Source organism: Cupressus sempervirens, chromosome 1 (assembly GCF_028749045.1).
Source record: "Cupressus sempervirens isolate cs-2001-9-10 chromosome 1, ASM2874904v1, whole genome shotgun sequence".
Classification (NCBI taxonomy): Eukaryota; Viridiplantae; Streptophyta; class Pinopsida; order Cupressales; family Cupressaceae; genus Cupressus; species Cupressus sempervirens.
Genome location: NC_143118.1, coordinates 865,381,583 through 865,395,151, shown reverse-complemented (window position 1 = coordinate 865,395,151; position 13,569 = coordinate 865,381,583).

The following is a 13,569-nucleotide window of genomic DNA, read 5'->3' as shown; positions in this document are numbered from 1 at the left end:
TGAAATTCTAGCTCTATGATTACTTTAGGAAACCTCCTAAAGTACGATCCACTACATCAATTTGTATGAACTAAATATTAGTTTGTTTGATGCAGGGTACTCCCTTTGTCTTTTGCATAACCTTTGATAGGATTATTACACCTAATTTACCTCTCAGATACTCATAAGCATCCTTCGATAATGCTTTGGTGAAGATATCAGCAATTTATTCCTTTGTGTTGATATATTCCATCTTCACCTCTTTGTCTTCAACCAACTCTCTTACATAATTATACTTTATTGTAATGTGCTTTATATTTGTATGCATTATAGGGTTCTTTGATATATTTATAGCAATTATATTATCACAATAAAGTGTCACTAGTTTAGTTATTTCTTCCTTCATTCCTTTTAGTGGCTATTTGATCCATACAATGTATGTGTAATTGATAGCAGCAACAACATACTCTACTTCAGTAGTAGATTGGGAAGTAAAAATCTACTTCTTTCTTGTCCATGTAACAAGTCTTCTATCTAAGAAAAATGCTCCGTCATTGGTGCTCTTTCTATCATCAATATTTCTAGCCCAATCAGCACCAATGAAGGCTTTCAGTTCAAAATTTTCATTCTTCTTGTAGTATAAACCATACTCTTATATTCCTTTTAAGTATCTCATTATTCTTTGTACTGCCATCAAGTGATTCTCTCTAGGATTAATAGAGAATCTAGCAACTATCCCCATAGCTAATGTAATATCAGGTCTATTGTGTACTACATATTGCAATTTGCCAATCATGGATCTATATAATGTTTGATTGACCTTAGTTGATTCATCATTCTTTGATAGCTTAAGTATTGTTACCATAGATGTACTTACTAGTTTTGAATCCTCAAGTCCAAATTTCTTCAATTTCTCCTTGACATATTTTTATTGAGTGATATATACACCATACTTCATTTGATATACTTGTAATCCCACAAAGAATTTGATCTCACCAAACATTGTCATTTCAAACTTCTGTTTCATCTAATTTGCAAAATCTATACATAGAGCATCTTGTCTTCCAAATATAATGTCACCAACAAATATTTCAGATAATAGTATACATTTTTCTTCATTTATCTTCATGTACAAATTTCTATTCACATATGTCCTTTCAAATCCAATCTTAACAAGATAAGTATGAAGTGTCTCAATGCTCTTGGTACTTGTTTCAATCCATATAGGACTTTGTGCAGTTTACATACCATGTTCTTATTGCTTTATCCACAAATCATTCTAGTTGTTCTATGTATATCTCTTCTTCTAATATTCCATTTAGAAATGTAGACTTAACATCCATCTAATAAACTTTAAAGCCTTTGTATGTAGCATAAGCAAGCAAAATTCTTACTCCTTCCATTCTTGCAACAGGGGCAAATGTTTCACCATAGTCAATTCCTTCTTCTTGTGCATACCCTTTGTAGACTAGTCTTGCTTTATATCTTATCACTTCACCATTCTCATCTAGCTTATTCCTAAATACCCATTTTGTGCCAATCACATTCTTGTCTTCTGGTCTAGGAAATAGGCTCCAAGTCTTGTTCTTTTCTATCTACTAAATTTCCTCTTCAATAGCCTTGTACCAATCATCATCTTCCAATGCATCTCTCATTGTCTTAGGTTCTGTCATGCTTAATAAACATGCTTCACCTCTCAACCTATTTCTTATCATTGGCCTTAAATCTTTGTCTCCAATGATTTGATCTACAAGATGATATCTTTTACCATATTTGGATAATCTTGGCTCTATTCTTGTTGTTGCATTTTGTCTCTCAGCTTCAGTATCACTATGCACTTCTTTGTTAGGTATTTCAGCATCTCTTTCATGTATGCTAATCTAAGAGTCAAATTGTGCATTTTCCTCATTTTGAAACTCAACATCTGAATACAACTCAACATTCATAGGATGTGACTCGACAGTTGTTGAAATTTGTCATTGACTTGCTGCATGATTTGTAGCATCTTCTTTAGTAGGCATTCCTTCATAATAGTATGCAAATGTCTTATAGTATTCTTGTTCTTTTGTACTTTCATCCTCATGTTCTCCTGTAAATTCATCAAAATTCACATTTGCACTTTCCACAAATTTGTTAGTGTTAGTAATTAAACACTTATAAGCTTTACTTCTTGTGGAGTAACCAAGGAATATACCTTCTTTTCTCTTTGCATCAAAATTTCCACTCCTAACATATTTAAGAATGTAGCATTTGCTTCCAAATACCTTAAAATATTTCACATTAGGTGGATGACCATACCATAGTTCAAAAGGTGTTGAGTGAGTACCTTTCTTTACTTGCACAAAGTTCAAAGTGTATACTACAATACTTACAGCTTCTCTCCAGTATTTTAGAGTAGGAAATTTCTCCATCATGAGTGTTTTGGCATAGTCCATTATTGACCTATTTCTTCTTTCAACAATTCCATTTTGTGGAGGGGTCCTTGGTGTTGATGTTTGTCTCTTGATTCCTCCATTATTGTAGAACATCTCAAATTCATGTGAAGTGAATTCACCTCCTCTATTTGTTCTCAAACATTTCAAGTTCTTACCTATTTCTTTCTCAACTCTTGCCAAGTACCATTTAAACATTTGAAAAGCATCTTTTTATTTTTTTAGAAACATGACTTTCATCATTCTAGAGTAGTCATCAACAAGTAGCATAATATGCCTATATCCTTTGTAGCTTCACACTTCAATAGGTCTACACAAGTTAGTATGAACAATTTCAAGCATTTTCTTAGAGGTATAAGCTTTATTTTTAAATCTTGATTTTGTCATCTTGCCTAGCTAACATTGTTTGCACATTACATTTTTTGGTTTCTTCAACTTAGGAAAACCTCTAAATCTTTTTATGTTACTAATACTAATCAAATTATCAAAGTTAACATGACATAATCTCTTTTTCCAAAGCCATACATTGTCAAATTTTGCAATAAGACAAGCAACATATTCTATATCCAAATAGAATAGATTACTCCTAGTTTGATCACCTTTTCCAATCAAATTTCCATTTGTATCATATATCTTGGCTGATTTGTTTTCAAACTCAACTTTGCACCCCACATTATTCAATTGTGACACATTTAACAAGTTATAATTCAATCCTTCAATATAGTAAGCATTGTCACATGAGATCTTGTCTGTAAACTTAATATACCATTTTCCTTTTATTGAACATGGTGCATCATTACCAAATCTTACACTATTTCCATCATAACAAGTCAAAGTAATGAACTTACTTTTGTCCCAAGTCATGTGATGTGAGCATCCACTCTCAATGATCCATTTTTCATTCTTGTTAATACAAGTCATAAGTGTAGTAGCTTCATCCTCATCTGATTCATTCTTCATTGCAGCATATACCACTTGATCATCATTTTCATCAGAATTATGTTCATCAACAATGTAGCATGACTTCTTGCCTTTGTCTCTATAGCCTCTTCCATCATCTTCTCTTCTATTTTTGTGCTTCTTCCCTTCTTTAAAGTTCTTGTTCTATGTACATCTTGCTGCAATATGGCCAACTTCATTGTAATTAAAACAAATGATAGGTAGCTTACCTTTAAATTTACCTTTTTCTTTGTGAAATCTTCTAGCTAGAAATGCTTCCAATTGTTCAATGTCTTCATCATCTATACTACTATCACTAGATACATACTTTATCTTTCTTTTCTTCTTCTTTGGCTTTATCTCCTTAGAATCCTTCAATAACAATTTTTCTTTGAAAGCTGATTCAATACCTTCTGGTCTATAGTTGTCAAAATTAGATAACTCAAAGGTGAGGGTTAGATCATTTCCTGGCATACATCTTTACTCTTGAATTGCAAACACTATAATGGCATACACAAGAAACAATGTTCTCAAGACTTTACTTACCATATTATCATTATCTATTTTACTAGTCGCACCTTTTATTGCACTAACAACTTCTTTGATTCTAGCAACATATTGAGCAATATTTTCACCTTCTTCCATTCTCATTTCATCAAACTTACCTCTTAGGCTATCTAGCTTGGCTCTTTAAACATTTTTGTCTCCTCCATAGATGGTTTCTAGGGAATCCCACATCTTCTTTGCACTACTAAGGCCTTTGATATCATAAAATTTGGCATAGCTTAGGGTAGAGGCAATCTCCAACATCACCTAATTGTGTTCTTTCTTTTTCTTCACATCTTCAACAATAGGGTTCTTGCTAGATCAACATGCTCTACTGCAATGCAAGATTGTGCATAATCTCCAAGTCTTCCAAGGTGTGGCTTCATCAAAATTTTCCATCCAGGAGAGTTATCTTTGTTGAGCTTGGGTACCTCTCTTTTTGAGATCCTTATCTTTATGCTTCTAGTACCTTAAAACTAGTCCTCTTAAGCACATGGCTCTGATACAAATTGTTGTAATTCTTTTAGAATAATTGAGGGGGGTGAACTAGTTATTCAAGGTCCAGATGTACAAGTAAAACTTTTCACAATTTAGTGAACCCATAAAACATTCTCAACCATGCATGCATTCATTGTGTATTAATTAAAACTGATATGTTACTATCAAATCAACTTGCAGAAATGTAAAGCATGAGACACAACACATGCAATATTTTTGAGAATTTCCTCTGCCCTAAGCTATGCTGAGTTTCATGATATCAAAGACCTTAAAAGTGTAAACAAGATGTTGGAAGCCCTAGCCACCATCTCAAAAATTAGGGTTTTCAAAGGATTAGGTAGCATACAATGTATCTACCTCATATCTTGTCTTTTCTAGAAACTTCTCCTAGAATCCATTTGAATTCACCTTCAAAATGGTTTACATAATATTTTGTGCCTCTAACTCATCAATCTTATCTTCCTCTTGATTTACAAGTTCCAGGAAAACAAATTTGTCAGCTTTTATTTGGCAAATCTTCAATCTTTATCATAATGCAATAGCTCATCATTATCAATTTATTGATGCTTAGCACATACTATGTCACATGGCTTCTACTATAAAATCACTCAGCATCAACTAGATTTTACTAGTGCTCAGCATCAACTCAAAATCACTCAAAATCTACTAACTTTCTCGACCCCTATTAGTTTTCTCAACATCCACTAGAAATTGCTTTCACTTAGCTCCAATTGACTTTTTGCTCGGCTTGCACTTGTTGGCATTAAGTTATTATTGCCATTAGTGACAACACTTATCTATATCAATATAGCTACTGAGCTCATCACTTAGTTTCCTATGTTCACTAAGAATTCTAGTGTTAACCAAGCTTCAAAGTGTTTAGTAGTTTACACCAAGCAAAACATTGGCTACCGAGTAAATATAGGCAACATGAAGACTAGCAGTGTCTACCAAGTGCTTCATAGTGTCTACTAAGTAGTAAGCTTTTGTCATGGAAATTTAGTGTAAACTAAGCATTAGAAGAAGTAGTGTTTACTGAGTGAACCAAGGTAAACTCAACGTGCAGTATCTACCCAGTGACACTACATCTATCGAGTCACCAGTGGTCATCGAGTTTGGAACTACATCGAGTGATTAGCATGGACCAAGCCTTCACTTCTACCAAGTGCATGACAATGTTATCTAATGCAGTGGATGCTAAGTATTAGGAGGTCATTGATTCAGTTCAGTGAACCCAAGTTATCTACTATTGGGTTGACTTTGTTGTTGTTCACTTGTATTTTGGCCAACCTTGCAATTTTGTAAATTAGAAAGGTATATATGTAAGATGCATTATAAGATATCATTGTGTTGAAGTATTATGAAATATTTTTGAGAAGTGCATGTGAAGGATTATCAACAGTAGTTTAAGGAATGCAGCAAAGTCAATACAGAAGAAAAAAAGTCATATCTATCACATAAGGTGATCAGTGCATAGAGGATCTTATCAGCAATCAATTGTAAGTAGATCCATTGCTTCACCCTAATAGGTGAATTAGTTTATAAATCCTTTAACAAGGTAGACTTAACAATCTTTGTATAAATCTCTTAATCGAGTGCATACTTCATTGTATGTCTATAAATCCTCTAACAAGGTGGACCTAGCAGTCCTTTGTGCTCCTAATAGGGTAGATCACTAGAAGTGGTCAATGTAAGCCTTAACAAGCCAACTTTGTGCTACAGTAGTGAAGCTTTGTGGGTACCATCCCCACCCCAATTTTACTTTCTATTTGGAAGGTTCCTTGGTCACCAAAACATTGTGTTCTTTTGTGTGATGAATGTTTTATATTTTAGTACTAATGTATGCAGTAGTATAGATGGATTTGTGGTGAATATAAAGAAAATTTTTGAAGTTACTAATTCACCCCTCCCCTCTAAGTAACTGATCAAATCTTGAATATTTCCAAAAGCACTAACTTTGCTTAGCACCTTCTATCAACTTGGTCAAGCTTAGCAAATGATCTTTGTCAAACCTTTTTCTTCTAAACTTTCTAAGTGTAGCCAATCATTTTGTAACCTCAAGTAGATCATCAATATATTATGTTATCACTATCTTAACTAATTTTTACATTTCAATACATAATCATAACTCAACCTATCCTCTAGGTAGTTTTGTTACATCTTGTTGATCAAATCCTCTCCACCAATCAACTAAGTGATAGTGCTTGAAAAATATAAGCAATTATCTTACCAACATGTAGCAGGTTTGACATCAGTGGAAAAACAATGATAGAAAACACACAGTCTTATTTCAACATTTTCTTACTCGAGTGATCTTTTCAATCATATATCAACACTTTATGATTTAGATCTTATAGTGTGGGATGGATTCTTGAATTCTTTTTTAGATGAGTCTCATAATGTAGATTTGGTTAATACATATGAGGGAGTTTCTCTTCGACATACTTCTTTATCTTCTTTAGAGATTGGATTTCTCAAATTTTCATGTTCTCTTGGTTTTTCACATCTCATAGGTTATCTTGATGGTTTGATAGAATCTTTGAGCTTGAATACACTTATTCAATCTTCAGAGATGCATACATGGAGACATTCTTCCTCCTTCCTCACTTTTTACATGGAGTGCCTTCTCCATCATTTGATGTATTTATATCTTCCTAAGGGGAGACATGTTTCTTGTAGGTATTGGATTATATTTTTCTTGCAAGTAGTCTTCATGTACATTGGAGCTTCTTCATTATGGGGGGGATATTATGTCTCCTTATTTCCTTCCTATGGGGTGATCATTCTTTGTATATACATGATGTATGCAATTTTTAGGGGGTCTTGAGTACTCCACCCATCCATACATCTTGTTTTCATCTCTCTTTTTGGAGGAGGGTTTTTCCCATAAGGTTTTCTCTCTTTCTCCACTTTATGAGAGATTACATTTCATGTATTGCTTTGCATATAGTACATGAGTACCTAAAATGGCTTAGTAGCTAGGACCCATCTTGCATTGTGATTTAAAATGCATTCCCCTAAGTTGTACTTAAGGAGGGTGTTGGTGTAACTAAATATTTACTAATTACACTTACTTAAGCTTACTTAGGATAGTGCATTGCATAGTATTTTTTGATTGAGACACTTGGGAGTTTTCACCTCAATTAAACACATGGTGTAGGAGAATTCCACTCTGGGTGGTCATAGTTGTTATCCATTCCACCTTTAGTGTACTTATCACATTATCATCCTCATCATTGCACATACTTCATTGCATAATAGAGGATGATCCACCTTTTATGGACATGTGATTCCACCTTGCATGGGTGATAGCTTATCTTCTCCTTATCATTGTCTCTTATCACCTCTCATATATAAGAAGGCCTATTATGTACATTTTAAATCAATAATTTGGATTTTAGTCAAGTCTGTGATCAATAATAGAATTCTTGCATCTTCATGCAATTGTCTTTCCAATCTCTTGTGGAAGTTATCTTGGTCTTTCATTTGATCTTGGGGGTGTTGTAGAGTCACCTAAAACTCTAACAACTAGTCTAGCATCTTTATCTCCAATTATTTGTGCAGTAGGATGATGTCTCTTGACATATTTAAACAATCTTGATTTAGCTCTGGTTTCTTCATTTGGTCTTTCAACATCAAAGTCACCATGTACATCTCTATTAGGTAGTTTACTATCTCTCTCATGTACACTAACCTCAGAATCATAATGAGCCTCAACTTCATTCTATAACTTAGCACCTGAATGCGGCTAGGTTCCTTAATGCAACTCATCATTCATAGTATGTGACTTGACAGTCGCTAAAACTTTTTATTGGTTTGTAACTTGATTTGCAACATCTTCTTTGGTAGTCATACCTTCATAAAAGTATAGAAATGATATGTATTCTTCTAGTTCCTTCATAGGTTCAACCTCATATACTCCTATATATTCATCAAATTTAACATTTTCACTTTGCAAAACTTCGTTAGAGTTAGTATTTAAACACTTATAAGCTTTACTTCTTGTGGAATAACCTAGGAATATACCTTCAATTTTTTCATATAGTTTATCATTCCTAAAATCTTTGAGAATGAATCATTTTCTTCCAAATACCTTAAAATATTTGAATGCATTGGGTGAGTATCCATACCATAGTTCAAAAGGCGTTGAAGGAGTACCTTTCCTTTCTTGTACGTGATTCAAGGTATAGATAGTTGTACTTACAGCTTCTCTCTAGTATTTTAAAGTAACATTTTCTTCCATCATGAGTGTCCTAGCACAGTCCATTATAGATCTATTCCTCCTTTCACCAATTCCATTTTGTGGAAGGATTCTAGGAGCAAATGTCTATTTTTTTATTCCTCTATCATTACAAAACATCTCAAACTCATTTGATGTAAATTCTCCTCCTCTGTCAAATCTCTAACATTTTAGACTTTTACCTATTTCCATCTCAACTCTTGCTAAGTACCACTTAAACATTTGGAAACATCAAATTTCTATTTCAAAAACATAGTTTTAATCATTCTAGAATAATCATCAAGAAGTAGTATAATGTACTTATTTCCTTTGTAGCATTACACTTCACTTGACCCACACAAGTTAGTAAGAACAATCTCTAGTATTCCTTTAGAAGTATGAGTTTTACTCTTAAAACTTGACTTTATCATTTTTCCTAAGTAACATTGTTTGCACATTATATTATCAAGCTTCTTCAACTTAGGAAAACCTCTAATTTTTATCATGTTACTGATACTAACCAAGTTATCAAAGTTAACATGACATAACCTCTTGTACCACAACCATACATCATCAAATTTTAAAACTAAAGAAGTAGCATAGTCTATATCAAGGTAGAATAGATTACTCCTAGTTTGATCACCCTTTCCAATCAGCTTTCCATCAGTATCATATATCTTAGAAATCTTATTTTCAAACTCAACCTTACATCTTGAATTATTTAGTTGTGACACAACCAATTATAGTAAAGTCCTTCAACATAGCAAGCATTTTAACATACAATATTTTCTGTGAGTTTGATAGAACCTTTACCTTTTATCAAACATGGTGCATCATTACCAAATCTTACACTATTTCCATCATAAAAATTCAAGGTAATGAGCTTACTTTTATCTTAAGTCATGTAATATCAACATCCACTATCAATGATCCATCTATCATTCTTATTCACACAAGACACAAGTGCAATTGCCTCATCTTTATTAGATTCATCCTTCATTGCAACATACACCACTTCATCATCATGTTTATTAGATTAATCTCTTGTTTCCTCTTCAAAAATGTAGCAAGACTTCTTGCCTTTGTCTTTGTAATCTTTGTTGTCTTCATCTCTTCTACTTTTGTGCTTGTGACCACCTTTGTAGTTCTTCTTCTCTAGACATCTAAAAGCGATATGACCAATCTCATTGCAATTGAAAAAAATGATAGGTATTTTACCTTTAAATTTGTATTTAACTCTTTAAAGTCTCCTTGCTAGTAGTGCTTCAAGTTGATCTACATCTTCCTCATCTATATCACTATCACTGGACACTTTTTTTTTTTGATTCTTCACACTAGGTTCTTTCAATGACAACTTAGCTTTGAAAGAAGATTCAATATTTTTAGGTTTTTAATTATCAAAGTTAGACAGCTCAAAAGTAGTGAGTCTACCTACTAGACCTTCAAGAGTTAGATTATTCTCTGATATATATCTTAGTTCTTAAATTGCAAAAACTCTAAGAGCATATATAGGAAATAGTGTTCTAAAAAAATTTCTTATTACAATATCATCATATATTTTACCAGTTGCTCCTCTTATTTCATTAACAACATCTTTTATCATTGAGCAATATTGAGCAATATTTTCACCTTCTTGCATTCTTGTATCATCAAACTTACCTCTAACACTCTTAAATTTTGCTCTTAGAACATTCTTGTCTCCTCGAAAGATTTTTTGTAAAGCATCCCACATTTTCTTTACACTATCAAGACTTTTGATATCATCAAACTCAGCATAGCTTAGGATAGGGGCAATCTCCAACATTGCCCAGTTGTGTTCTTTCTTCTTTTTTCAATCCTTAGTAGTTAGGGCTCTAATAGGATTAACATGCTCAGTAGTAATGGCAAATTATGCATGATCTCCAAGTCCTCCAAGGTGTAGATTTATGGAGATTTATCAAACTTTTCCATGCAAGAAATTTATCTCTATTAAGATTGGGTACTTCCCTTTTTGACATCTTGATCTTTGTGCTTCTAGTACCTTCAAACTAGTCCTCTTAAACAGATGGCTTTGATACCAATTATTGGAATTCTTTAGAATAATTAAGAGGGGGTGAATTAGTTATCCAAGGTCTAGATGTACAAATAAAACTTTTCACAGCTTAGTGAACCTCTAAAACATTTATCATCATGCATGCATCCATAAGATTATGCAATCACTTAAAACTTGTAGGTTACTATCAAATCAATTTGAAAAAATGTAAACATGAAACATAATAGATTCAACAACATGCTTGACACAATGATTTACATGAAAATCTAATTTGGGAAAAACCACTAGTAACATGCTACTCTTTTTCACTCTTCTGAAGTGATGCCTTGTGAAAGGCCAACCCTATTAAAGGTTATAATGCACATTGTTAAATGTGACCCTATTAAAAGATTTCAATCACCCTACTAGGAGTGAGCCTTATTAGAGGACTTTAGACCATTCACTTAGAATGTCACTCGATTAAAGGATTTACAAATGAGTATTAGGTCAACCTTAATGCAAAGGATTTACCCTAGACTAATACAATTATTAGAGAGTAACAATAAGGCATCAACTGATAACAACTTACAACTCTATTTGTAGATTATAGATCTGTATTTTAGTCCTCCATTCTTCTTGGCTTTCACACATTTTAGCTCTGATAGCGTGTTCACCCTTAAGGCATCCATACCCTTAAGCCTTCTTGCTTAACTTTCCAATGCAGACTCTTCACTTAGGTCACTAAATGAAGCAATACACTACACTATTTGTCTTGTTTAGGTTCTTGCACATGACAACCCTTGCTTCTAACTAGCCATCCCTATAAATAGAGAATTAAAAAAAAATTATGTTCATTCTCTATCATCCAATTTAGGGTTAGGATAGATTAGGTAGGATTCAATGAACCTATCCCTCATTTTGCTTCATTTCTAGAAACTTCTCCTTCAATACTCTTTTAATTTTCCTCAAAATAGTTTACTATTAATTCTATGCCACCAACTCATCAATCTTATCTTCCACCTCGTTCACACAATCCAAAAAAATAAACTTGTTCACTTAGATCCATTGAATTCATGATCTTTCTAATAATGTTGACACTTAGAATCAACTTGTTTATGATGCTTGGCACAAACTACATTTCTCAACATCCTCTAAAAAATTACTCGGCATTAACTAAAGTTTACTGATGCTTGACATTAGCTAAACTTTACTTGGCATCAACTATTTTACTCGACATATACTAGAATACACTTTCACTCAGTTTCAACTAATTTTTTGCTCTGCTTAAACTAACTTTTCTCAATACCTACTGTCCATTTAGTCAAACTTGGCAGACAAACTTTGTTTAACTTGTTCTTCTGAACTTTCTTAGTGTAACCAACCTTTGTAACGTTAACTAGATTATCATGCACTATGATATCACTATCTCAACTGATTCTTATGCTCCTTTTCATATCATAACTCAACCTTTCCTCTAGGAACTATTGTTACATCATTTAATCAAGTCCTCTCCATCAATCAAATAAGTGATAGTACTTAAATCATATAAGCAATTGTCTTACTAAAAAAATTACCAAGTTTGACATTAGTGACAAAATAATGACTGAAATACATTTATTATGCTTGTATTGATCCATTTTCAACAATCTCCCTCTTAACACATCCACCCCAACATATCCACCAAGGGAAATCACTATTCTTTGTGAAACATTACATAATAATGTGGTTCAAACTACATCTAATGATGGTATTTCAATGATAATTTCACATTGATTTAATGAGCATGATATTAGTGGTATGATAAAAGAATATGATTTCTGTTTCAAAAATTTAGAGGAACATATTGATCAAATCACCAATCATCAATTTAGTTCTTTTTATCTACCTCTTAAGTCACAAAGTTTGTAGATATTTTACACACATAAGGAAACAAACCATTATGATTTCATCATTGAAAAGATATTTATGTGTGTTGGAATTAATCATGCACTAAAATGTGATCTATTGCATACCTTAATCGTTCAAGTGTTTTGTGTGATACCAAATGATATCTTATAGGTGTATGCACTCTAAAATGGTCACCTAGACTATGGGCCCCCATTATTCAATTTATCAATTTATCGAATTTCCTGAATGAATGGTTTGCAATATTTTATTAAAATCAATTTCTTTGATCAAATTCAATTTTATTTTTATTTTTAAGGTTTATCATTTTATCCTAAGTCTTATTTAATCAAAATAAAATATCCCTTTTAATTAAATAATTCATCCATATTTAATTAATTAAGAGAAAAACCCCTCTTTTAATTTAATTAAATATTTCCTATTTAATTAAAAGAACTTACTCCCTTTTAATTAAATAAATATCCCACTTAAATCTCTTTTTGATGAAAAGAGAAATAAAATAAATAAAAATTTGAATAAATCTATTTTTTTTTCCCTACACTTGATCTGATTAGGATCTAGGACTATTACAGAGGAATGCTTAACATTAATTCATAAAGTAAAATTTCAAAGCATTAATTAGCAAATTAACACAACTTAAATGCTTAAATGAAAAAAACATAAAAAGGTAATGACTGAAAGAAAGAGAGTAGAGAGACATAAGACAAAACATGATTGATAACATAGTACATCTGGGAAGGACTGCGTCTCCGGGTCCAGCTCCAATAGGGGGACCAATCCGATTTGCTCCAAAATTAATTACAAGTGTTCAAGAGCTTCCCTTCAAGCACAATTGTAGCATTACTCTCCAATGTGCAGGAATAATCATCAAGTCTCCAAGATCATAATCTCCTTCTCACCACCTAGATGCTTTTCCAAAGCCTACTACCCCCATTTTATACATCAAATTAAGCCAAAAATGGGCTAAAACAATTAACCAACATAATCCCCTATTTTGATTACATATTTTCGAATTTGCCCCTTTTACCATTATTTTGTTA